Source organism: Bos javanicus, chromosome 10 (genome assembly GCF_032452875.1).
Source record: "Bos javanicus breed banteng chromosome 10, ARS-OSU_banteng_1.0, whole genome shotgun sequence".
In the NCBI taxonomy this organism is placed as follows: Eukaryota; Metazoa; Chordata; class Mammalia; order Artiodactyla; family Bovidae; genus Bos; species Bos javanicus.
The window spans coordinates 92,350,227-92,375,605 of record NC_083877.1 but is presented as its reverse complement, the minus strand read 5'-3'; the positions used below and the strand labels follow the sequence as shown (position 1 = coordinate 92,375,605).

General features: G+C 45.7%; 1 protein-coding gene and 1 non-coding gene across 6 annotated transcripts in view; both read left to right on the top strand.

Moving 5' to 3' along the window:
- The window catches only part of STON2 (stonin 2), a 182,013-nt gene that overhangs the window by 7,767 nt on the left and 148,867 nt on the right, over positions 1–25,379 (top strand). The gene's annotated exons all lie outside the window — the stretch shown is intronic.
- TRNAW-CCA (transfer RNA tryptophan (anticodon CCA)) lies at positions 18,849–18,921 on the top strand. The gene has a single exon. It is a non-coding gene; the product is annotated as a tRNA-Trp (tRNA).

Below are 25,379 nucleotides of genomic sequence, written 5' to 3'. Positions count from 1 at the left end.
TGTTTCCTGAGTATAAGGCTCAGAAGAAGACATGAGGAATTCAGAAAAGGGTAACACTTGGTGCTCTGATCTGAGAAAGGGTATAGTATTTGTGCAGAATTAATAATAGATACACAACAGCAAGGCCAAGAGGAGCCACATACTCAGAAGGGGCACGCATGCTGTGAATCCAGAAACGGGGTCTTTTCTGAGGTTGTCCTGGGCTGGGAAGGCTCATGGAGGAGCAGTTGCACCGGATTGGAGGGAGAAGTAGCATTTGGGTGGGAGCATTGGGGTTTAGGGGGCTTCCCTGGTAGCTCAGTCGGTAAAGAATCTGCCTGCAGTGCAGGAGACCCAGGTTCGATCCGTAGATCGGGAAGATCCACTGGAGAAGGAAATGGCAACCCATTCCAGTATTCTTGCCTGGAAAATCCCATGGACAGGGGAACCTGGCGGGCTACAGTCCATGGGGTTGCAAGAGTCAGACTCGACTTGACTAAACCACCACCATCGGGCTTTAGGGAATGGACCCAAGTGAACTGTGGCTCTGATGGTCAGCACAGGCTTGTTGAGGACTGTGACTCAACTTCTGTATCTGAGTGAAGGGATCAAGGGAGAGGGGAAAAGGGAAACCTGAACTTCTTTGAGTCTTCTTTCTCGATCCCCGTCTGACCCTGTAATCCGGATATCCTGACAGCTTCCATTGTTTGCATCACCTCCTGAAAAACAAAGCCATTCAGTGATTCATTAGAAGATGAGTTACGCCAGACTCTCATCTGACCTTCTTAACATTTTACTTTATTAATAGGAAAGCGCTTTGGAGTGAAGGATGACAAACCACTTTATAAATACCGTCTAATCCCATCATAAACTCTGTCAAGCTGGCAGGAGGTCGGTCTCTCTCCACTTGCGAAAAATGACTTGGGAAGGTCAAACGACTTGTTGAAAGTCGTGCAGGAATCCCCTGGCATATCACACCCCCTGATGCCATCTCCCTGGCATGTGGTGCTGCCCAGCTTCAGTTGCTTCGAAGATTTCCCGTCGGGATGGTGGCTCTCAGAACTTGGGCCCTTGACATCTAGTTAAGATTTTCTCCATCTATTATTGTACCCCACGGAGGCCTTCCAACTGTCTCGCAAAAGGTCCTCATTAATTTTAATTTGGGGGATGAGATAATTACACCCTTCTCTTTCAGGCTGAACCCTGGCTCTCATTGAAAGGAGGTACCATTTCAGTGCTGTGGGTTTGTGCAAACACACCATCTGAATGAAATGGCAGTCTCAGCATTTTTCACGCCAGATGCCAAGCGGTATAACAGGACTGTCAGTGGCTTTCAATCTGCCTGAACTTTGAAGTGAGACACCAGACCCTTACCAGCAAGATAGAATCCCTCCATTGGCTGCCTTTTGAAGTTAGCTAATTGCTTTTTTCTTTTTTTTTTAAAATGTGAGCTGCTTCAAATGAGAACAGATTTTATATCTGTTTGCTTTAGGAATCGAATATGTTTGTCTGTCTTTCCTGACTTCAGTTGTTAAGAGAGTAATTGTAATGCCACAGTTAAGTGGATAAGGTTGGGGTGATCCATAGCTTATTCAGTGACACATTATTTAAACGCCGTCTATTCCATGAACCCAGAGTTGTCACAAATAGCTTGGCTTGTGTCTTCGCCCAGTACAAAGTATTAATTTTTTAACAATACTCTTTGTTCTTAGATCTCCCTCCACTTTAGACCCTGGCAGTTGAAAGATGGGGAAAAAGCTTTTTTGAAATCGAAATGATCAAAATCACGGTCGATAGCTGTCATTCACTGAATTTTGCTAATTCCGGATCCTCTGTTGTTGTTCAGTCGCTCAGTCGTGTCTGACCCTTCGTGACCCCGTGGACTGCAGCACGCCAGGCTTCCCTGTCCATCACCATTTCCCGGAGTTTTTAGTCCCTGCTGTAGCTGGAAACAAAAGGAAAAGTGCTAGAAAGAATTAAGGCCAGGAGTTGGGGGGTGCGGTCTGTGCTGTCCACCACACCCGCAGAGATCCCGGTGGGAGGAAACGGGCCCTTGTTTTTGCTCTCTGGGTTCGCACTATCAGCAGGACTGCTGAAGCACACTTCCTTCTTTCTTTTCCCTATCTCTTCCTCCTTAAAATTTTCGTTATAAAGTATTAGCTAGAAAGGGGGTGAGTTGGGAGGGGGACCTCTTTGCGCCAGTTCAGCGGCTGTCACTCACATCAGCCTAATTGGGCAGGCGTGTCTGCACTTCCAGCTGCACCATCACACACAGCAGCCCTGTGCTCTTGGGACCAGGGGCTCTGCGCGCCATCCTCCGGTGGCCTCTGTCCTGTGAAGAAAACGCAGTCCACCCTGGACACTTGGCAGAGCTGGGTCCTGGCCGCAAGAAAACCGGATGAAGCTGTAGGTTCATTAAGACTCCAGAGCCAGACTATACATGTTTGAGTGGTGGGCATTCTTTAACTTCCCTGTGCCTCAGTTTCCTATAATAAAAGTATCTAGTTTATACAGCTCTTTTGAGGAGTACATGAGTTACTTTAAATGAGTTGTAAGGCACTTTGAGGTCAGTCTCTGGGAGACAGGAGGTGTCACATACATGTTTATCCAATAGCACACAAAAGCAAAGTAGTACACGATCATCATTGTAGGTAGACAGTGCTGCCATGGATAAAGCTTACCTAACAGTATGAAAAGGCAAAATGATAGGATACTGAAAGATAAACTCCCCAGGTCAGTAGGTGCCCAATATGCTACTGGAGATCAGTGGAGAAATAACTCCAGAAAGAATGAAGGGATGGAGCCAAAGCAAAAAGAATACCCAGCTGTGGATGTGACTGGTGATAGAAGCAAGGTCTGATGCTGTAAAGAGCAATATTGCATAAGAACCTGGAATGTCAGGTCCACGAATCAAGGCAAATTGGAAGTGGTCAAACAGGAGATGGCAAGAGTGAATGTCGACATTCTAGGAATCAGTGAACTGAAATGGACTGGAATGGGTGAATTTAACTCAGATGACCATTATATCTACTATGGCGGGCAGGAATCCCTCAGAAGAAACGGAGTGGCCATCATGGTCAACCAAAGAGTCCAAAATGCAGTACTTGGATGCAATCTCAAAAACGACAGAATGATCTCTGTTCGTTTCCAAGGCAAACCATTCAATATCACAGTAATCCAAGTCTATGTCCCAACCAGTAACGCTGAAGAAGCTGAAGTTGAACAGTTCTATGAAGACCTACAAGACCTTTTAGAACTAACACCCAAAAAAGATGTCCTTTTCATTATAGGGGACTGGAATGCATAAGTAGGAAGTCAAGAAACACCTGGAGTAACAGGCAATTTGGCCTTGGAATATGGAATGAAGCAAGGCAAAGACTAATAGAGTTTTGCCAAGAAAATGCACTGGTCATAACAAACATCCTCTTCCAACAACACAAGAGAAGACTCTATACAGATGGTCAACACCGAAATCAGATTGATTATATTCTTTGCAGCCAAAGATGGAGAAGCTCTATACAGTCAGCAAAAACAAGACCAGGAGCTGACTGTGGCTCAGACCATGAACTCCTTATTGCCAAATTCAGACTGAAATTGAAGAAAGTAGGGAAAACCACTAGACCATTCAGGTATGACCTAAATCAAATCCCTTATGATTATACAGTGGAAGTGAGAAATAGATTTAAGGGCCTAGATCTGATAGATAAGAGTGCCTGATGAACTATGGAATGAGGTTCGTGACATTGTACAGGAGACAGGGATCAAGACCATCCCCATAGAAAAGAAATGCAAAAAAGCAAAATGGCTGTCTGGGTAGGCCTAACAAATAGCTGTGAAAAGAGAAGCAAAAAGCAAAGGAGAAAAGGAAAGATATTCCCATCTGAATGCAGAGTTCCAAAGAATAGCAAGAAGAGATAAGAAAGCCTTCTTCAGCGATCAATGCAAAGAAATAGAGGAAAACAACAGAATGGGAAAGACTAGGGATCTCTTCAAGAAAATCAGAGATACCAAAGGAACATTTCATGCAAAATGGGCTCGATAAAGGACAGAAATGAAATGGTATGGACCTAACAGAAGCAGAAGATATTAAGAAGAGATGGCAAGAATACACAGAAGATCTGTACAAAAAAGATCTTCATGACCCAGATAATCACGATGGTGTGATCACTGACCTAGAGCCAGACATCCTGGAATGTGAAGTCAAGTGGGCCTTAGAAAGCATCACTACGAACAAAGCTAGTGGAGGTGATGGAACTCCAGTTGAGCTATTCCAAATCCTGAAAGATGATGCTGTGAAAGTGCTGCACTCAATATGCCAGCAAATTTGGAAAACTCAGCAGTGGCCACAGGACTGGAAAAGGTCAGTTTTCATTCCAATCCCAAAGAAAGGCAATGCCAAAGAATGCTCAAACTACTGCACAATTGCACTCATCTCACATGCTAGTAAAGTAATGCTCAAAATTCTCCAAGCCAGGCTTCAGCAATCTGTGAACCGTGAACTTCCTGATGTTCAAGCTGGTTTTAGAAAAGGCAGAGGAACCAGAGATCAAATTGCCAACATCCGCTGGATCATGGAAAAAGCAAGAGAGTTCCAGAAAAACATCTATTTCTGCTTGATTGACTATGCCAAAGCCTTTGACTGTGTGGATCACAATAAACTGTGGGAAATTCTGAAAGAGATGGGAATACCAGACCACCTGATCTGCCTCTTGAGAAATTTGTATGCACGTCAGGAAGCAACAGTTAGAACTGGACATGGAACAACAGACTGCTTCCAAATAGGAAAAGGAGTTCATCAAGGCTGTATATTGTCACCCTGTTTATTTAACTTATATGCAAAGTACATCATGAGAAATGCTGGACTGGAAGAAACACAAGCTGGAATCAAGATTGCCGGGAGAAATAGCAATAACCTCAAATATGCAGATGACACCACCCTTATGGCAGAAAGTGAAGAGGAACTCAAAAGCCTCTTGATGAAAGTGAAAGTGGAGAGTGAAAAAGTTGGCTTAAAGCTCAACATTCAGAAAATGAAGATCATGGCATCAGGTCCCATCACTTCATGGGAAATAGATGGGGAAACAGTGGAAACAGTGTCAGACTTTATTTTTGGGCTCCAAAATCACTGCAGATGGTGACTGCAGCCATGAAATTAAAAGAAGCTTACTCCTTGGAAGGAAAGTTATGACCAACCTAGATAGCATATTCAAAAGCAGAGACATTACTTTGCCAACAAAGGTTCGTCTAGTCAAGGCTATGGTTTTTCCTGTGGTCATGTATGGATGTGAGAGTTGGACTGTGAAGAAGGCTGAGTGCCGAAGAATTGATGCTTTTGAACTGTGGTGTTGGAGAAGACTCTTGAGAGTCCCTTGGACTGCAAGGAGATCCAACCAGTCCATTCTGAAGGAGATCAGCCCTGGGATTTCTTTGGAAGGAATGATGCTAAAGCTGAAACTCCAATACTTTGGCCACCTCATGTGAAGAGTTGACTCATTGGAAAAGACTCTGATGCTGGGAGGGACTGGGGGCAGAAGGAGAAGGGGATGACAGAGGATGAGATGGCTGGATGGCATCGCTGACTCAATGGACGTGAGTCTGAGTGAACTCCGTGTGTTGGTGATGGACAGGGTGGCCTGGTGTGCTGTGATTCATGGGGTTGCAAAGAGTCCTACATGACTGAGCGACTGATCTGATCTGATCTGAACTGCTTTAGTGAAGGGACTCATGACCAGTTTGCATGCAAATGACATAGCTATTAAGTGTACTAGTGGCATTTGCCATTTCAAAGAATCCTTTGAGAGGGACTTCCCTGGTGGTCCCACAGTCAAGACTCTGCACTCCCAAGGCAGGAAGTCAGATTCAGTCCCTGGTCAGGGAACTGGGGGCTTCCCTGGTGGCTCAGATGGTAAAGAATCTGCCTGTAATGTAGGAGACCTGGGTTCAATCCCAGGGTGGGGAAGATCCCTTGGAGGAAGGCATGGCAACCCACTCCAGTATCCTTGCCTGGAGAATCCCATGGACAGAGGGGTCTCTTGGGCTACAGTCCATGGGGTCGCAAAGAGTCAGACATGACTGAGCGACTAACACGCACACATACATACAGGAAACTAGATCCTGCATTCCACACGCGGCATCTGAGACCTGCCACAGCCAAAGGAATCATTGATAAATATGTTTATAAAATGCCTTTTTTGTTCAATGAATGAAACAGTGTAACAGGAAGAGGGAAGTCCAGGATAACTTGATTTCCAGCTTCTCGCCCCCCCGCCAACCCAAGGCAACTGGAAAACAGCTGCCATCGTTCTGGGCTGGGAAAGCTTCTGGTGGGGTAGTTTGGGGGAACAGAGAGTAGCTGTTCAATTTTGGATGTGATAGTTTGAGAGGCCTGTTGGATGATGAAACGAAGGTGCTTCGGCAGTGTTGGGGGAAGTCGGGGCTGGAGGCCTCTGGGTGGTGCTTCCCCAGCTGGGGATGGATCCAAAGCCATCGGGAAAGAAAGGAAGCAGGCCAAGAAGAGGGGTCTGAGGGCTGAGCCAGGAGTTATTCCAGCTCTAGTGGAAAAGTCAGGCTGCTTCCAGTTTTCTGGTTTGTTCCTTTTTTTTTTTTTTTTAAAGGCTGTGGCGTGTGAGATCTTAGTTCCCAGACCAGGGATTGAACCCACACTCTTTACATTGAAAGTGTAGAGTCTTAACCCCTGGACACCAGGGAATTCCCACTCGTTTGCTCTTCCCTTTGCCTGTATAAAGTGACATGTGGGCCTCTCTGATGCGGGTGTTTTCTTAGCTAGTTTGTTGTTTGAGTTCTGTAACTCACGGACTTCGGAGTCATTGTTCTCAGGTCAGATACCGCTTGGCCTCAACCTGGCTTTAGGCTCTGGGGCAAGCGACTTACTCTCTGACACTCTGTGTTTCCTGACCTTGCTTGAGATGGAAACTGGGAGTAAAAATGCCCGTCTCTGAGACTGGAGGGCTCAGGAAGTGCAGGGGTATTCATGCTGGGAAGCTGTTAATCACTTTATCGCTGTAAAATGCTCCCGTCCCTGCCAACGGGTGAGAAGTGAGGAACGGTGACGGATCACACATTTTTAAAGTCCTTTGAATCTTCCCTGAACTGAAAACCACATTTTAATTTAACCCACACTGCTGCTATTTTCCTTTTTTTTTTTAATTCAAAATAAAAGAGAGAGGTCAAGGAGGTACTGCAATAAGTTCTACACACACGTCAGCCACTTACGTTTCCCCTGTAATGGAAACAGGGCATCCAGAGATCAAATCTGGCCTCTGAATGTGGCAACTGGGACGCGAACCGCAGATGCGCAGGCATTCAGAAACCCAAAAAACAGAGAAAGTGGATACCCCTGGCAGTGTCAGCATTTCTGCGTAATGTATGCTAACCTCGTATGTGCTCTTTACCACTGTGAGCCTTGTAAGAAAGTCCTCACTCTTTTCCAGTACATGAACTGGGCCTCCCAGTTTTAAATTCGTTTTACGGCTGGTTGGAAAATGCATCTAAGATTTAAATTCAAGTTTTACAGTTGGTTGGAAAATGAACCTAAGACACTTGGCTTCACTCAACATTGCAATTCTGAATTTTTTTTTTTTTTTGCCTTACTCTCAATGTAAGCTCAGTAAGAACCAAGACGTAGGGAGCATAGAATTCTGAAGTCTCATCTCTCAATTCTCTAATTAGAATGTCTGCTGTGTTTGCATATGTGGTTTACAGGCTCTGAATTTGTGGCTTCTCTGTTTTGCAAAAGTTACTGTCAGTGAGACGTCTACCGAAGGGAACACTGCTATTAGTGGTGGACCAAATGTATGGAGCCGTGTGGCTCGTTTCTAAATCCCTCCAAGAATTTTGGACGGACCTTGTCCAGATGGAGGTGGGTGGTGTGAGGACTGAACGCAAAAAACATTAGAAATAACCAAGGGGAAGAATTAATAGGAAAGAATTTGCGGTGATGAAATTTTTCTTTCTGGTCTTTCAGGTTGAGGAAGTAAGGAGAATAGGCACCAACTGTGGGAAATTTCCGTCCACTTGGAAAAAACAATAGAATAAGTAATGCTCAGCCACGGGGTGAGAGCCCAGGCAATCACGGGGTCAAAGGGTTCTGTACCATTTGTCTGTGGGGACACCTCCCCCGGCTCCCACAGAGGAACTCTTTCCCCTTAAACAATAGAAGTGTTCCTGGGAAGCTGGAAAGGTGCTTGCAGAGGGAGTTTTTAGAAATCATTTCAGAAGTACCTCAGTGCTTATACCGGTTTTCTGTATTTTCCCAATTTCCTTTAGTGAGAGGGCATGCCTTTTATAATAAAGAAATCAAAAGGTAGATAACTAGATTAAAAATTGGAGGAATAAGTTTAAAAGAAGGAAATAGAGTAGGACGGCGGGTGGGTGAGTCGTCACTATTTCAAGAGGCCGAGTTACTCCCATTTCATAACGTGAGGATTATTTTGTCTGCAAGTCATGACATTTCCTAATATATCTGCTCTCTGCATCTATCAGTGCATGTCATCCATCAAAGCCCAAGGCCTGATTTATGAAAACAGGGCCAGCCCTCAGCGGACAGATTCTTACTCAACTGTCACACCACGCCAAGCCCACCCAGCATGCCTGGTTCCTCGCCACTGTCCCTGGTCATCCGAGACACCCAGGCACCCCTCCCTGCCTTCGTCAGCAGCCTGCACTGGGGTGTTTCTTGTTTGTGAGGGGCCTGCGGCCCAGGGACAGCTTTGCAGTCAGCCAGGGGCCCAGCTCCAGGGCCCGCAGCCTGCGAGGCAGCCCTACTTTTTAGCGTTTGGGTGGACTGTCTTGGTGTTATGCCTGTGTGTCTTGTTTTGTTGGGGGAAGTGGGAGGGGAGAGGATCTTCAAAAAGGGAAGGAGATACCCTCTGCAGTGCTGAAAATGGAAATAAGGAATTTTATCAGTTCAGGGTCAGAAGAAGCCACAGTGCCTGGCTTCCTTCTGCTCTGCTCCCCTGGAGTGGCTTTGCTTCGTTTTGAAAAGTCTGACAGCAGCGGGAACTAGATAAGTTGTTCTTGGTTGGAGCTGTTAGCTGGGAATTTCACATACAAGGACCTTAGGAGAGATGTCTCTGAAGCTCCTGAATTTAGACAGAATGTTGCCTGTATGTGTATTTACCTGGAGGGGAGGGTCTCTTACTTACATTATATTTCAAAGAGATCCAGAGAGTCAGACTTTTTTTTTTAAGTAAGGTTAATCGTGCTTCTCAGTTGGGGGTCATTTTGTCCCAGCAGACAAATCTGGTGACACTGTTAGCTGTCATGATTTCAATGGGCATGCTACGGGTGCCTAGAAAGTAGAGGCCAAGGATGCTGATAAACATCATACATGGCACAGGGCAGCCCCCATAGCAAAGAATCATCTGGCACAAATGTCAATAGTGTTCATCGTTGTAAGAAGTTAGCCAGCTAATGTTTACAGATACGTTCCTTTTATTGTATGTATGTACGTCACAATACATACATTTATGACAAAAATAAAAATTACTTACTTTGCAATAAAAAAAAAAAAAAAAAAATAAGGTTAAGAATCAGTTCCTAGGGGGAGAACTTCAAGTTTGAGTGCCTCCTGGCCTTAGCCCTAACCAGAGACCCCTTCCTGACAGATGAATTGCGTATGAAGTGGAAGTACCAGGGTAAGTGCATAAAACATAAGTAAATCCATGGTGCAAACAAGTGAGGAAGGTTTCACTTCCCCTAGGGCTGGAAAACTAGAAATACACAACTCCTGTGGTTCTGTCTAACGCCGCCGGTGTTTTTGCCTCTCTGTCTCATCCTGGAGCCTCCAGAGCCCCCTCAACTTGGTGTTACCTGAAGCGTTCGCTAGTTGACGTGAACACTAAAATCTGTCCTACCTGCTCTTCTTCTTGATTCTACAACCCATGGGGTTGCAAAGAATTGGACAGGACTGAGTGACTGAGCGCACACGCACGCCTCTTGATTCTAAGCAAAGCAGGTGGTTTTCCAACCCCACAGTGGAAGGTGGACTGCAGCCTGGGGCCTCCACAACGTGACTCAGATCAGATCAGTCACTCAGTCATGTCCGACTCTTTTCGACCCCATGAATAGCAGCACGCCAGGCCTCCCTGTCCATCACCAACTCCCAGAGTTCACTCAGACTCACGTCCATCGAGTCAGTGATGCCATCCAGCCATGTCATCCTGTCGTCCCCTTCTCCTCCTGCCCCCAATCCCTCCCAGCATCAGAGTCTTTTCCAATGAGTCAACTCTTCACATCAGGTGGCCAAAGTATTGGAGTTTCAGCTTTAGCGTCAGTCCTTCCAAAGAAATCCCAGGGCTGATCTCCTTCAGAATGGACTGGTTGGATCTCCTTGCAGTCCAAGGGACTCTCAAGAGTCTTCTCCAACACCACAGTTCAAAAGCATCAATTCTTCAGCGCTCAGCCTTCTTCACAGTCCAACTCTCACATCCATACATGACCACAGGAAAAACCATAGCCTTGACTAGATGAACCTTTGTTGGCAAAGTAATGTCTCTGCTTTTGAATATGCTATCTAGGTTGGTCATAACTTTCCTTCCAAGGAGTAAGCGTCTTTTAATTTCATGGCTGCAGTCACCATCTGCAGGGATTTTGGAGCCCAGAAAAATAAAGTCTGACACTGTTTCCACTGTTTCCCCATCTATTTCCCATGAAGTGATGGGACCTGATGCCATGATCTTCGTCTTCTGAATGTTGAGCTTGAAGCCAACTTTTTCACTCTCCACTTTCACTTTCATCAAGAGGCTTTTGAGTTCCTCTTCACTTTCTGCCATAAGGGTGGTGTCATCTGCATATCTGAGCTTATTGATATTTCTCCCGGCAATCTTGATTCCAGCTTGTGCTTCTTCCAGTCCAGCGTTTCTCATGATGTACTCTGCATAGAAATTAAATAAGCAGGGTGACAATATACAGCCTTGACGAACTCCTTTTCCTATTTGGAAGCAGTCTGTTGTTCCATGTCCAGTTCTAGCTGTTGCTTCCTGACCTGCATACAGATTTCTCAAGAGGCAGGTCAGGTGGTCTGGTATTCCCATCTCTTTCAGAATTTTCCACAGTTTATTGTGATCCACACAGTCAAAGGCTTTGGCATAGTCAATAAAGCAGAAATAGATGTTTTTCTGGAACTCTCTTGCTTTTTCCATGATCCAGCAGATGTTGTTAATTTGATATCTGGTTCCTCTGCCTTTTCTAAAACCAGCTTGAACATCAGGAAGTTCACGGTTCACATATTGCTGAAGCCGACTAGAGAAGGCATTTATAGTGAAGTCCTGCCTGACTGTTTATCCTGAGCCCAGCTGACCTTCCCACCCTTGGTTCCTGTTGCTCCTTGTATTGTACATTCTCTCTGGGTGACCTAGTCCAGAGCCATGACTGACCTGTCAGTCTGTGGGATGAACACTCGTCTCTGGACATGTCTGTTGAGTGGACCCATAGTCGCCTCAGTGTGGTTGTCCTGAATGCCCATCGAACTCACTGGGTCTAAAAGTGGACTCATATTGTCCCTACCACCCCTCAGCCGTTCTTCCCCCAAAAATCCTTATCTTGGAGGACAACACTAAAAATCTATCTGGTTTTCCAGGGTCCTTTTTATCCACTGACCACTACCCCTTCGATCTAAATGAACCCCAGATAGACTTCATCCCTGTGTCTGGATGATCTTACCTCCTAAGTGACTCATAAAGAACATCCCCCCTCTTTACCCCTCATCTTGCAATGCCCGATCACTATAACTACCAGCTGGTCTTCCCACCCTCCACCCCACCGTCCTCATTGCTTCCAGAAGGATCTTTGTCAAATCGTGTGCTTCACTAATCTCCATTCCCTTTATGCCAGATCCCAGCCTTCTCGGGATGGCCTCCAAGGACCCGTCTGATCTGACTCTCAGTCTCACCATTCTCCTCTCTTGCTACCCTTCTCTGGCTTATTGCGTCAGTGAGTTAAACTGAATTATCTATAGTTCAGAAGACACAACATGCTTTTATTCATCCCCTAGATTTTGTATGAATATAATTACACTTTATTGCAGCAGTTTTGAGTGGGGGACTTTTTTCTGTCTTCAAGGGTAGAAGTTGTGTACAAAACAGACACCATCATTCTGGCTCTGCATCCCCAGCTCGCCACATTCCCAACACTAATCCTGAATCTTAGGCCATCCCTGAACTGGAAGCTCATTTCTTAGCCACATCTTCCCTTCACACCGTGCCTTCCCTTATCTCCAGATCCCACCTCTGATGCATGCTTTAGGAGTTGGGGTCAGTGATGGGAGATATTCAGGGATGGGCTTAGGTAGTGGGGAGGTCTCAGGATGAATGTGTAAAAGTCAGGGATGTCTGTTGTACACCCTTTTTGGTAATAAACGGTGACTTTGCATGACCAACCTAGATAACGTATTAAAAAGCAGAGACATTACTTTGCCAACAAAGGTCCATCTAGGCAAAGCTATGGTTTTTCCAGTAGTCATATATGGATGTGAGAGTTGGACTGTGAAGAAAGCTGAACGCCGAAGAATTGATGCTTTTGAACTGTGGTGCTGGAGAAGACTCTTGAGAGTCCCTTGGACTGCAAGGAGAACCAACCAATCCATTCTAAAGGAGATCAGTCCTGGGTGTTCTTTGGAAGGAATGATGCTAAAGCTGAAACTCCAATACTTTGGCCACCTCATGCGAAGAGTTGACTCATTGGAAAAGACTCTGATGCTGGGAGGGATTGGGGGCAGGAGGAGAAGGGGACGACAGAGGATGAGATGGCTGGATGGCATCACCGACTCGATGGACGTGAGTTTGAGTGAACTCCGGGAGATGGTGATGGACAGGGAGGCCTGGCGTGCTGCAGTTCATGGGGTCTCAAACAGTCGGACACGACTGAGCGACTGAACTGAACTGAACTGACCATATTGTATTGTCCTGTTTTGTTCTTCTAGATGTCGTACTGCCACTCCTATCCCCTACCAGCACCTAATTTCTGTTCATCTTTCAAGCCCCTGCCCAGGTGTCGTCTTCCGTCAGTTACTCTTCACTGACTCCAGAATGGGGCTAGATGCAGCTCCCTTGTGCTCTCATGGCACTACTCGGTTCCCCTGGGGTGGCCCTGGTCACACTGTACTGAGACCGTCTTTGGTTTGCCTGTCTTCCTCTCCCAGGCAGAGTGTGGGTCTTAGTCCTCTCTCTGTCCCTCAAATTTCACTAGAGTATGCCTTGCCATAGAAGATGCTGAATAAATGCTATCGAATGGCATTTATTCAATACATGAATAAAGAAGAAATGAATGGATGATGTCCTGTGACAGAATTCTAAGAATCTGCAGAAACTCAATGAACACAAATAGCCCAGAGTTCAGAAATACCTACAGAGCGTCGCTTCTGCACTCAGCGTATGTGGGATTACGTACCAGCGTTGATTCCCGTCTAGGTTTAACCTTCCTGTATTGGTTCCCACTCAGGTACCACCTCAGATCTTCTTAGCCTCATCTGTCTCTGGGAGTGGTAGAGCCCAGATCTCTACCATCTTGCCATCCAAGGCCATGCTGGGTTCCTCTCACTGCTTCTGGACTCCAATGAAGTGTGCCCTGCAGGGTCTGGCTTCCCCATCTTCTGCAGAAAGGACCAGCTGACACACCCCAGTTGAGGGGGGCAGTTGGGTCACCACAGAGTGAACTTTGCTAATGGGGAACAAGAGACAGGCAGGCACTGGCAGATTCATGCCCTCCTCTCACGCCACTTCCTCTGATGGAAGCTTTTGAGGTTCTGCAGTTCCCAACAGGCCCTCTGGGGAAGTCCCGGGTGGCCAAGCAAGAAGCTGTGATTCTTGTGAAGCCACCACTAGCCCCACGCCATCTTACATTTGCTTTCATAGCCTCATTTCTCTTCTTCCCTCACTCTCACGTCCCTGGGATTCCTCCAAAGCCCTGGCATAGAAGCTTAGTCTCAGCCTCTGTTTTCTAAGGAATCCAGCCTGATACCTTCACATGTACCACTATGTCTCTAGAAAAATGGGGGCTAGTAAAGGTAGAAGGGAGAGGAACACCACAGGCCAGGTGCTCTCTGGTGTATGGGCCTAGCAGGCCTTAGCTGGGAGTCTGAGCCTTCAGTCATGAATTCCTTGTTCTTGCTTGTCCGTGCTGCATTCTAGGCGAACTGGAATGGGGTCTGTTAGTAGAAAAAGATCCATCATTTAGAACCTGTTACCTTGTTCTGATGCAAGCTGGCCATCAGTCCCATGATTTCCTATTTTAAGATATCTTTCTAATTAAAAAAAACATCAAATGTGTATCTTTAAATGGCAGTGATGCAGTGGAATATTATGCAGCTATGAAAACTGAGCCTCATGAGTCAGTGATACAGTAGAATATTATACAGCCATGAAAATTGATCCTTAGGAGGATTTATGATATATCCTGGGATGTCCTAGCTCCACTTACTTCTCATGTAGTCTTGAGAAAGATCCAAGCCTTGGTTTTCTTATTTGGCAAACAGACATTAATACTTGCACTTAATTGCATGGAATAGTTATAAAGACTAGATGGGATAATGCACGTGAAGCCCTCAGCACAGCGTCTTACAGAAGAAGCAGTCAAAGACATTTGCTATAGTTATCACTCTAGTTTTAAAGCACAACTTGGGAACGATAGACTGCGCCTCTCTGAATGGAAAACAAGCTCAAGGTGAGATTTTGTAGTTCTTGGGTTTTATTGGATTTTAAAGAAGTATTTTCTGGATAATTCTCAGTCCTAGTTTCAATCTTTCTAAAACAAGTAGAAGGACCTGGTAAAAAGCTTCCATGGAAGAAGTGTTTATCTGCAAACTGTTTTATTGGAGAACATGGGTGGATCACATAGGACTTGAGACTAGTTAAGTCTATTTCCCATTTTCCAAGTATTTTCAAGGTCTTTGTGAATAGATTGATATCAATCCCCAATTAATAAATGTGTGGAAATTAAATCAGAAGTTTTCGTTGTGCTATGGTCATTCAGAGAATTCCTCCCAGGGAAGATCCCAGGAAAAAGCTTTCCCCTCCCCAGTGATAAGTTTCAGTTTGTGCCAAGTAGGTAGAAAAGTGCTTCCTCCATAGTAAAAGTGCTTCCTCCTTGTGATCAAGATTAATACTGTATATGCAGGGAGTTTTGCCTTCTTTTACAAAAGCTGTATTTAGAGTCATAAAATGTAAACTGTGATCATGGTATATATATATATATATATATATATATTTTTTTTTTTTTAAGAAGAATCTTTGCTTTGGGCTGCTTCAGGTCTTAGTTGCAGCACGTGGGATTGTCACTGTGTCTTGCAGGCTCTTCATTGTGGTGCGAGGGGTTAGTTGCCCACGGCATGTGGGATCTCAGCAGTGGACACAGGACTGGAAAAGGTCAGTTTTCACTCCAGTCCCAAAGAAAGGCAGTGCCAAAGAATGTTCAAACTACTGCACAATTGCACTCGTCTCACAGGCTAGCAAAGTAATGCTCAAAATTCTCCAAGTGAGGCTTCAATAGTACGTGAACTGTGAACTTCCACATGTACAAGCTGGATTTAGAAAAGGCAGAGGAACCAGAGATCAAATTGCCAACATCTGTTGGACCATAGAAAAAGCAAGAGAATTCTAGAAAAACATCTACTTTTGCTTTATTGACTATCCTGAAGCCTTTGACTGTGTAAATCACAACAAACTGTGGAAAATTCTCCAAGAGATAGGAACACCAGACCACCTGACCTGCCTCCTGAGAAATCTGTATGCAGGTCAAGACACAGCAGTTAGAACCAGGCATGGAACAACATACTGGTTCCAAATTAGGAAAGGAGTACACCAGGGCTGTACACTGTCACCCTGCTTATTTAACTTATATGCAGAGTACATCATGCAAAATGCCAGGCTGGATGAAGCATAAGCTGGAATCAAAATTTCTGGGAGAAATATCAATAACCTCAGATATGCAGATGATATTACCCTTATGGCAGAAAGCAAAGAAGAACTAAAGAGCCTTTTGATGAAGGTGAAAGAGGAGAGTGAAAAAGCTGGCTTAAAACTCAAAATTCAAAAAACAAAGATCATGGCATCTGATCCTATCACTTCATGACAAATAGATGGGGAAACAATAGGAACAGCGAGAGACTATTTTCCTCGGCTCCAAAATCACTACAGACGGTGACTACAGCTATGAAATTAAAAGACACTTGCTCCTTGGAAGGGAATGGGCTTCCCTGGTGGCTCAGCTGGTAAAGAATACATCTGCAATGTGGGAGACCTGGGTTCAGTCCCCGGGCTGGGAAAATCCCCTGGAGAAGGGAAAAGCTACCCACTCCAGTATTCTGGCCTGGAGAAATCCATGGACTGTATAGTCCATGGGGTCACAAAGAGTCAGACATGACTGAGCAACTTTCACTCACTTACTCCTGGGAAGAAAAGCTACAACAAACCTAGACAGTATATTAAAAAGCAGAGACATTACTTTGCCAACAATGGCACCCCACTCCAGTACTCTTGCCTGGAAAATCCCATGGATGGAGGAGCCTGGTGGGCTACAGTCCATGGGGTCGCTAAGAGTCGGACACGACTGAACGACTTCACTTTCACTTTTCACTTTCCTGCATTGGAGAAGGAAATGGCAACCCACTCCAGTGTTTTTGCCTGGAGAATCCTAGGGACGGGGGAGCCTGGTGGGCTACCGTCTATGGGGTCAAACAGAGTCGGACACGACTGAAGCGACTTAGCAGCAGCAGCAGCAGCAGTCAGAGCTATGGTTTTTCTAGTGGTCATGTATGGATGTGAGAGTTGGACCATAAAGAAAGCTGAGTGCCGAAGAATTGATGCTTTTGAACTGTGGTGTTGCAGAAGACTCTTGAGAATCCCTTGGATTGGAAGGAAATTCAACCGGTCAATCCTAAAGGAAATCAACCCTGAATATTCATTGGAAGAACCAATGCTGAAGCTGAAGCTCCAATACTTTGGCCACCTGATGGGAAGAGCTGACTCATTGGAAAAGACACTGATGCTGGGAAAGATTGAAGACAGGAGGAGAAGAGGATAACAGAGGATGAGATGGTTGGATGACATCACTGACTCAATGGACATGAGTTTGAGCAAGTTTTGGGAGATGGTGAAGAACAGGGAAGCCTGGCTTGCTGCAGTCCGTGGGGTCGCAAAGAGTTGAACTTGACTGAGCAACCGAACAACAGCAACAACAATGTGAGATCTTAGTTCCCTGACCAGAGTAGAACCCACATCTCCTGCATTGAAAGGCAAATTCTTAACCACTGGACCACGAGGAAGTCCCTCATGATCACAGTATATTATTAACTCCTTGCAATTGGGCGTTCAGTGTAGCTGCCGTACCGTATTCCACGAATGCTTGTCCCTTTCCTTCTGTGCAGCCACTTGGAGCTTTGGCAATACTGTGAGATAGGGCATGGGCCTTCCCTCAAGGAACCTTCACTCCAGTTAACTTTCTGAAAGGTCGGCAGTGACATTCCCAGCCCCCATAATGTCTCTTCATAGCATTTAACACTAGAGAAGCTTGCTTTCTTGAAATCTCTCTTGTCTTCATGATCCTAGAGGCCTCTGTTTTTCCTCTATCCATCTGATAGACTCCTCACCCCCGCTATATGTAGGCACACTCCAAGAGTCAGCCACCTTTCATTTTTTTTCCCTCTCTCTCTTTTTGGCCTTACTTCTTGGCGTGCGGAGCTTCTGTGACCAGGGATCAAGCCTGCGCACCTGGTGGTGGAAGTATGGAGTCTCAACTGCTGGATCACCAGGGAAGTCCGAGTCAACCATCCTTTTTTGTCTGTCTTTTTACGTCCTCCATTGATTCATTCCCTTGGCTTCATACATCATCATTTTTTTTTTAATGACTCTAAAAAATCTAGCTTTTACCCCTAATTTTTCTCTAGACCCCCTGAGACAGCGCATGTCCTTCCAGCCCACCATCCACACTTTAAAAAAAAAGAAAGGCAAAGTCAAACATTCAGGAGAAAATTCCACTGGAAAACAAGATGAAAGTGACTGCCTATTTTCTACATCTACCTTCTGGTTTCACAGGCCTTGAATCGGGACATATTCTGCTGCTGCTGCTAAGTTGCTTCAGTCATGTCCGACTCTGTGCGACCCCATAGACAGCAGCCCACCAGGCTCCCCTGTCCCTGGGATTCTCCAGGCAAGAATACTGTAGTGGGTGGCAAATCACTCCAAATTAATTCTGTACTCCTAATTTCCTTAAGCTATTCACTTCTGCCCTCAGTTCAACTGCCATTCTCCTAACTGTTGTTCAGTCGCTAAGTCCTGTCTAACTCTTTGCAACCCGTGGACTGTAGCTCACTCTTTTGTCCATGGATTTTTCCAGGCAAGAATACAATGGAGTGAGTTGCCCTTTCCTTCTCCAGGGGATCTTCCCAGACCGAGGATCAAACTCCCGTTTCCTGCATTGCAGGTGGATTCTTTACCACTGAGCCACCTGGGAAGCCCATTCCCCTCATTACCCAGGCTTGATTGTTACTTCCTATCACTGTTGCTGTTTTTATTCTGGAGAGTGAGGAATGAGCCCAGGGATTCCTATGGCCATAGGCAGTCACTTTCATCTGGTTTTCCGGTGCAATTTTCTCCTGAACGTTTGACTTTGCCTTTCTTTTTTTTTTAAAGTGTGGATGGTGGGCTGGGAGGATGTGCACTGTCTCAGGGCTGCTGGACTTTGTACCCGTAGGGCAGCACTCAGGTCAGGGGACGTGTCCTCTTTGCATGGTATGTTAATGGTGCCACCCAGAGCTGTGCAGCACGGCACTGGGCAGGTGTCAGGTGGGAGGGCTTCTGAGCGGGAGGGATTCTGACCACTGCAATGGAAAGACTAACCAAGAAGCAGCAGAGTCTTCCCTGGTGGTCCAGTGGTGAAGACTCCATGCTTCCAACGCAGAGGGCCTGGGTTCGATCCCTGGTCAGGGATCTAAGACACCACATGCTGCACATGGCCAAAAAAATTTTTTTTTTAAAGAGTTGGCAGTTCAGCCCAGGAGGAAAGTTTCATTTCAGCGCAAGAAGGCAATATAGGGTCATCGTTTTTCTGTTTGTCGTCTACCTGGGCGAGTAAAGTCCTGTGCTTGTCTACACAAATCCATACCGAGCTTGCTTTATTACAGAGCCACCAAACTTGAGATCTGTGGCCAAGTGCTGTTTCCTCCAGTCCTTCTTATTCTTGGTGTAGGGACCACTGGCAGGAATTTCTAAAAGGCAAGTTCCTGAAGCTGTGCTGTAAACTGTGATAGTCCCACTTTACCTCGACACAGCTGGGCTCCTTTAGCCAGAGTTTCCGTCAGGTCCAAAGAGGTGGGCGACAGCGCAGGGCCCACTTCTGCCCCTGTGCATAGTCCGCAGAGTCCGCTCACGTAGGTGACCGCGCACGGGGTTCCGCCTGCAGTCCCTTCACTCTCTAGACCTCCCCGCTGCCTGCCATGCAGCTGAGCTGGCCGTTTCCTGTCTCAGGCTGAAGCTCACACCACTGGCTTCCCTTTCTTCCCAAATTTCTAAGATCTGCCCCTTCCTCCACTTTCACTTCCTGAACTCCATGACTGCAGGAACGCCATCAGCAAGTTTGTGCCGTGTTTCTTTAGCAGGCTGACTCCTACTCCGCCTTTATTAGTGGAAGTCGCCGTGGAGCTAGATAACACTCGTGGAGCAGTGGGACTCTTCGTATTGGCTGTGCTGGAAGTCTGACAGGCAGCGTTTTTCGTCCTTACAGGAATCTCTGAAGCTGTTCGGTGAAATTCAGGTTTAGAGAGTTTAATAAGAGATGTGCCCTTGATTGCAGTTGACAGTGGGGTGAGGGTGGCCCGCCTGAGTGCAGAATTTCTGCTAGCCATCTTCCTAAGACCCTGGTTAGATATAGCCTCTTCCAGGAAGCCTCCCTGTGTGACCCTCCCACCCCACCCCTGCAACCTTTGGTCATCGTCCCCAGTAACCCCTGCTGTCATTTCAAGTTCAGGGCCTCTTCGAGGTGGTGGAGAAAGACTTCTATTCTTCCTTTTTCTGAGGTTCCCGGTAAAGACCGAAAAGGTTCTAAGACAGGGTTAGAAGAGTATTAGGTATTTTTGTGTGTATTTGCATTTAACCAAAGTCACATGTTTAATGTCTCCTCAAGCACATAGAAACCCCCAATATAATCTAATTTTGGTACATACAAGGTAATTATAGGAGCTGTGACACTCATCAACCTCTCTGTGAAGGGTTGCATGGTAAATGGAACTTTGAATTTAAGGTTGTAGGAGGCACATCTCTCAATCCTTTCTGTGTATTTCTGTGACTAAACGTACTTTCTTTCCTTTTTAATAATATTTAAAATCCTTCAGAGGATGAGATGGTTGGATGGTATCACTGACTCAATGGACATGAGTTTGAGTAAACTCTGGGAGTTGGTGATGGACAGGGAGGCCTGGCGTGCTGTGGTCCACGAGGTCGCGGAGAGTTGGATACGACTGAGCAACTGAAATGGCAACCCACTCCAATGTTCTTGCCTGGAAAATCCCAGGGATGGGGGAGCCTGATGGGCTGCCGTCTATGGGGTCACACAGAGTCGGACACGACTTAAGCGACTTAGCAGCAGCAGCAGCAGCAGCAGCGCAACTGAACTGAACTGAAAGTCCTTCATGAGTATGAGGCCGTTGACTAATTGGCCTTTCTGCATTCTGTGTTATCTGCTTCTCTGTTGGTAACTTCTAGAACAGAGCCAGGACTGGGAACACTATCAGCTGTCTTTTCTTTTTAAATTGGAGGTTAATTGCTTTACAATGTCGTGTTAGTTTCCACTGTACGACCTGAATCAGCTATATTTACATACATATAACCCCTCCCTCGCGGCCCTCCCTTCCCTGCCCCATCCCATCCTCTAGGTCCTCACAGCACTGCGCTAAGCTCTCTGTTCTACACAGCAGCTTCCCTCAAGCTATCTGTTTGACATGTGGCAGTGTATCGATGCCAGTGCTACCCTCCCAATTTGTCCCACCCTCCCCTTCCGCCCTGTGTCCATATGTCCATCCTCCATATCTGCATCTCTATTCTTGCCCTGCAAATAGATTCATCAGTACCATTTTTAAAGATGCATGGACAATATTTGTTTTTCTCTTTCTTACTTGCTTCACTCTGTATGACAGACTCTCAGTTCATCAACATTACTCCAAATGACCCAATTTTGTTCCTTTTTTATGGCTGAGTAGTATTCCATTATATACATGAATCACTGTAAGCTGGTATTCCTCATTGGTTGATTGGTTGAATGAGTTGGTGAATGGTCTTAGAAAAGTCTGGAAGTCGGAGCAGGTTTTTGTTGGGACCCCAGCACCTACGTCTATCTCATAGCTCTTTGGCCTTGAGCAGGTTATGTAACCTCTCTGGCCTCAGCTTTTGTCATCTCAGAAATGGTGCTAATACCAACAGTACCTCCCTCGGAAGGACGGTGGGAGGTCATCGGTGGGATGACAAGGGTGAGCCTGCACATGCGTAGTGCTTGGGCCCAGGTGAGGAGGTGGAAGACAGGTCTGTGGGCCTCACTGTTAGGAAAGCAAGAGCCCCCAGCTGCTCCCCTCCCCTGCGCCTTTGCTTCCCTGATCAGCCAGGAGGGACGGATGGTTGGTGGCCCCAGGAGAGTCTGCAAAGCCTCTGACTTGGTTTTCTGGGCCCCTCTTCCTTTCCCCATTCTGCAGCTAGATTGACAATGATATGCCGAGCTTACTTTGCAGTCTACAGAGCACTCTCACCCACATTGTCTTGCTTAACAATTTTTCAGCATTGTAAAATTGTCTGTGGTTTCAGGAAATTCCTCCCCTTGTTATGATATGCCTGGTACTGGCCCCTCTCCTGATAATAGAGTTTTCACCAGGGACATTCGTTTCTATATTTATGGAGTTGTTTAGCGGCATTTTCTTTCTTTTCACCCTACCCCCAAGCCTGAGATTAGAAGAATCTCATAGAGAAAAGCCCCATTTCCAACCAGTTTCTGAGTAGTCAGATGTAGAGTACTGAGGAACAGCTCTCCCTAACTGTGTGGCAACTCTCCTTGGGCTCCCTTCCCTTTTCTGTCCATTTGGAATTGTCACCAAGTCTGAGGGCTTGGATGGAATGTCATGGTGTTAAAATATAAATACGAAAATTTACTGTTTAAATTATTTTTAAGTGTATTGTTCTGTGGTATTCGGCATTCCCATTGCTACGCAATCATCACCACCATTCATCTCCTGAACTCTTCTCATCTTTCAAAACGGAGACTCTGGACACATTAAAATGATAACTCCCGTTCTCCCCACCCTCCCTGCAGGCCCTGGCAACCACCATCCTACTTTTTGCTGCTGTGAATCTGACGACTCTTGATTCCCTCCCATAAGTGGAATAATGCCGTGTTTGTCCTTTTGTGACAGGCTTCTTTCACTTAGCACATGTCCTCAAGGTTCATCCCTGTTTTAGCACATGTCAGAATTTCATTCCCGTTCAAGCCTTGCTAATATTCCATTGTACTGTCTTGTATGATCTACCACGTTTGTTTGTCCATTCGTCTGTTGACGGATGCTTGAGTGCTTTCACTGTCTTTTGTCTCAGCCAAGATAGTAGCTTCCTAATTGTTCTCTTTGCTTCCACTCTTTCATCTTCCAATCTGCTCTCCACTCAAGTCTGAAACTGCAAATTGAACTTTGTTATTCTTCTTTAAGTTCTTCATTAACATTTCATTGTGCTCAGAATAAAATCTAACTGTCTAAATCTGGCTCATGCTTCTGCAGCTGCTAAGTTGCTTCAGTCATGTCCGACTCTGTGTGACCCCATAGACGGCCACCCACCAGGCTCTTCTGTCCCTGGGATTCTCCAGGCAAGAAGACTGGAGTGGGTTGCCATTTCCTTCTCCAAAGCATGCATGCATGCTAAGGCGCTTCGGTCGTGTCTGACTCTGTGCAACCCCGTGGACAGCAGCCCACCAGACCCCTCTGTCTGCAGGATTCTCTAGGCAAGAGTACTGGAGTGGGTTGACATTTCCTTCTCCAAATCTGGCTCATAAGACCCTGTATTTACATAGTTCATAAAGTGAACTGGCTTTGCAACTTTATCCCATGCCACATCCTCCTGGTTCCCTCTATACTCGATTCAAGTGTTTTTTTTTTTTTAATGATTTTATTTATTTTTGGCTGTGCTGGGTCTTTGTTGCTGTGTGGGTTTTTCTCTAGTTGCGCCGAGCAGAGGCTACTCTCTGGTTGCCATGTGCGGGCTTCTCTTGTTGCAGACCGTGGGCTCTGGGATGCGAAGGCTTCAGTAGTTGTGGCTCCTGGCTCTATAGCACAGTCTCAGTAGTTGAGGCGCATGGGCTTAGTTGCTTCACAGCACGTGGGATCTTCCCGGATCAGGGATCAAACCTGTGTCTCCTGCGATAGCAGGCAGATTCTTTACCCTGGAGCTACCAAGGAAGCCCACTCAGTTCAAGTTCTTTCTTGTTAACTTTCTTCCCGTCTCAGACTCTTTGTGTCTTTGGTTCCTTCTACCATGAATACATTCTCCTGCTTGTCATCCTTTAGGTAGTAGTCAATGTAACCTCTTTGGAGAGAGCTGCTGTCACCCTATGTGTTGTAAAGGCCCCTTGTTATTCCTTTTCTAAACCCTTTATTGACTTGCAGGTGTTCTTACTTGTTTATAGTTGCTTTGTCCCATTGCTATTTTCTGCTCTTGGATAGAAACCCTTTGAAGGCAGGGTTTGTATCTATTTTATATCCTGAATATCTAGCAGGTCTTTACTAACAATTTTTTTGAATGAATTAAGACATAGCCTATTTTTTTTTATGATGTTTGGGTGGAGATTCCACAATTGGTTCTGCTTTTCCTTTCCTTCCTTTTTGCTCCCTCTTCCTTCATCCCACCTCTGCTGCTAAGTCACTTCAGTCGTGTCCGACTCTGTGCGACCCCATAGACTGCAGCCCACCAGGCTCTGCCGTCCCTGGGAGTCTCCAGGCAAGAACACTAGAGTGGGTTGCTGTTTCCTTCTCCAATGCATGAAAGTGAAAGTGAAGTTGCTCAGTCGTGTCCAACTCTTTGTGACCCCATGGACTGCAGCCTACCAGGCTCCTCTGTCCATGGGATTTTCCAGGCAAGAGTACTGGAGTGGGGTGCCATTGCCTTCTCCACATCCCACCTCTACCACCTTCCAAAGTGCTCACATCCCTCCCTGAAGACTCATGGGCATGATATTATCATTCTTGCTTTAGAAAACTGGTTGAATGTTCGTGGATTCCTGCTGTTCAAAGGAAAGGTACCCAAAATTGTTTTAACTTTTTACCCTGAAAATGAGCACCCTTCTAGCCTCGCTCCATGTCTCTAAAAAGACCAAGCTAATTTTGCAGTGACCTAAGTAAGCAAGAAACTAAGATCATGGCATCTGGTCCCATCACTTCATGGGAAATAGATGGGGAAACAGTGGAAACAGTGTCAGACTTTATTTTTTTGGGCTCCAAAATCACTGCAGATGGTGATTACAGCCATGAAATTAAAAGACGCTTACTCCTTGGAAGGAAAGTTATGACCAACCTAGATAGCATATTCAAAAGCAGAGACATTACTTTGCCAACAAAGGTCCATCTAGTCAAGGCTATGGTTTTTCCAGTAGTCATGTATGGATGTGAGAGTTGGACTGTGAAGAAAGCTGAGCACTGAAGAATTGATGCTTTTGAACTGTGGTGTCGGGGAAGACTCTTGAGTCCCTTGGACTGCAGGGAGATCCAATGAATCCATTCTAAAGGAGATCAGTCCTGGGTGTTCTTTGGAAGGAATGATGCTAAAGCTGAAACTCCAATACTTTGGCCACCTCATGCGAAGAGTTGACTCATTGGAAAAGACTCTGATGCTGGGAGGGATTGGGGGCAGGAGGAGAAGGGGACAACAGAGGATGAGATGGCTGGATGGCATCACCAACTCGATGGACACGAGTTTGAGTGAACTCAGGAGTTGGTGATGGACAGGGAGGCCTGGCGTGCTGCAATTCATGGGGTCGCAAGGAGTCGGACACGACTGAGCAACTGAACTGAAGTAAGCAAGGCAGAAAAAGAAATCAAGTTTTCTGGTTTTTAAGTTAATTTTTATTGGAGTATAGTTGCTTTACAATGTTGTGTTAATTTCCACTGTATAGTAAAATGAATCAACGATACGGATGCGTATGTCCCCTCTTTCTTGGATTTCCTTTCCATTTAGGTCACCACAGTGTATTAAGTAGAGTTTCTTGAAATTAAACCTTCTGGAGAGAGAAATCGACATAATATTTTTCAAAGTGCTATAAATAAAACTTAGTGGAATTGAATCTTTTGCTATTGTGTTGTTGTTTAATTTATTCTGTACTATGGGTGATGTTGATTTTTGTTGAAATTCAGTCTCCAATCTATATTGGGA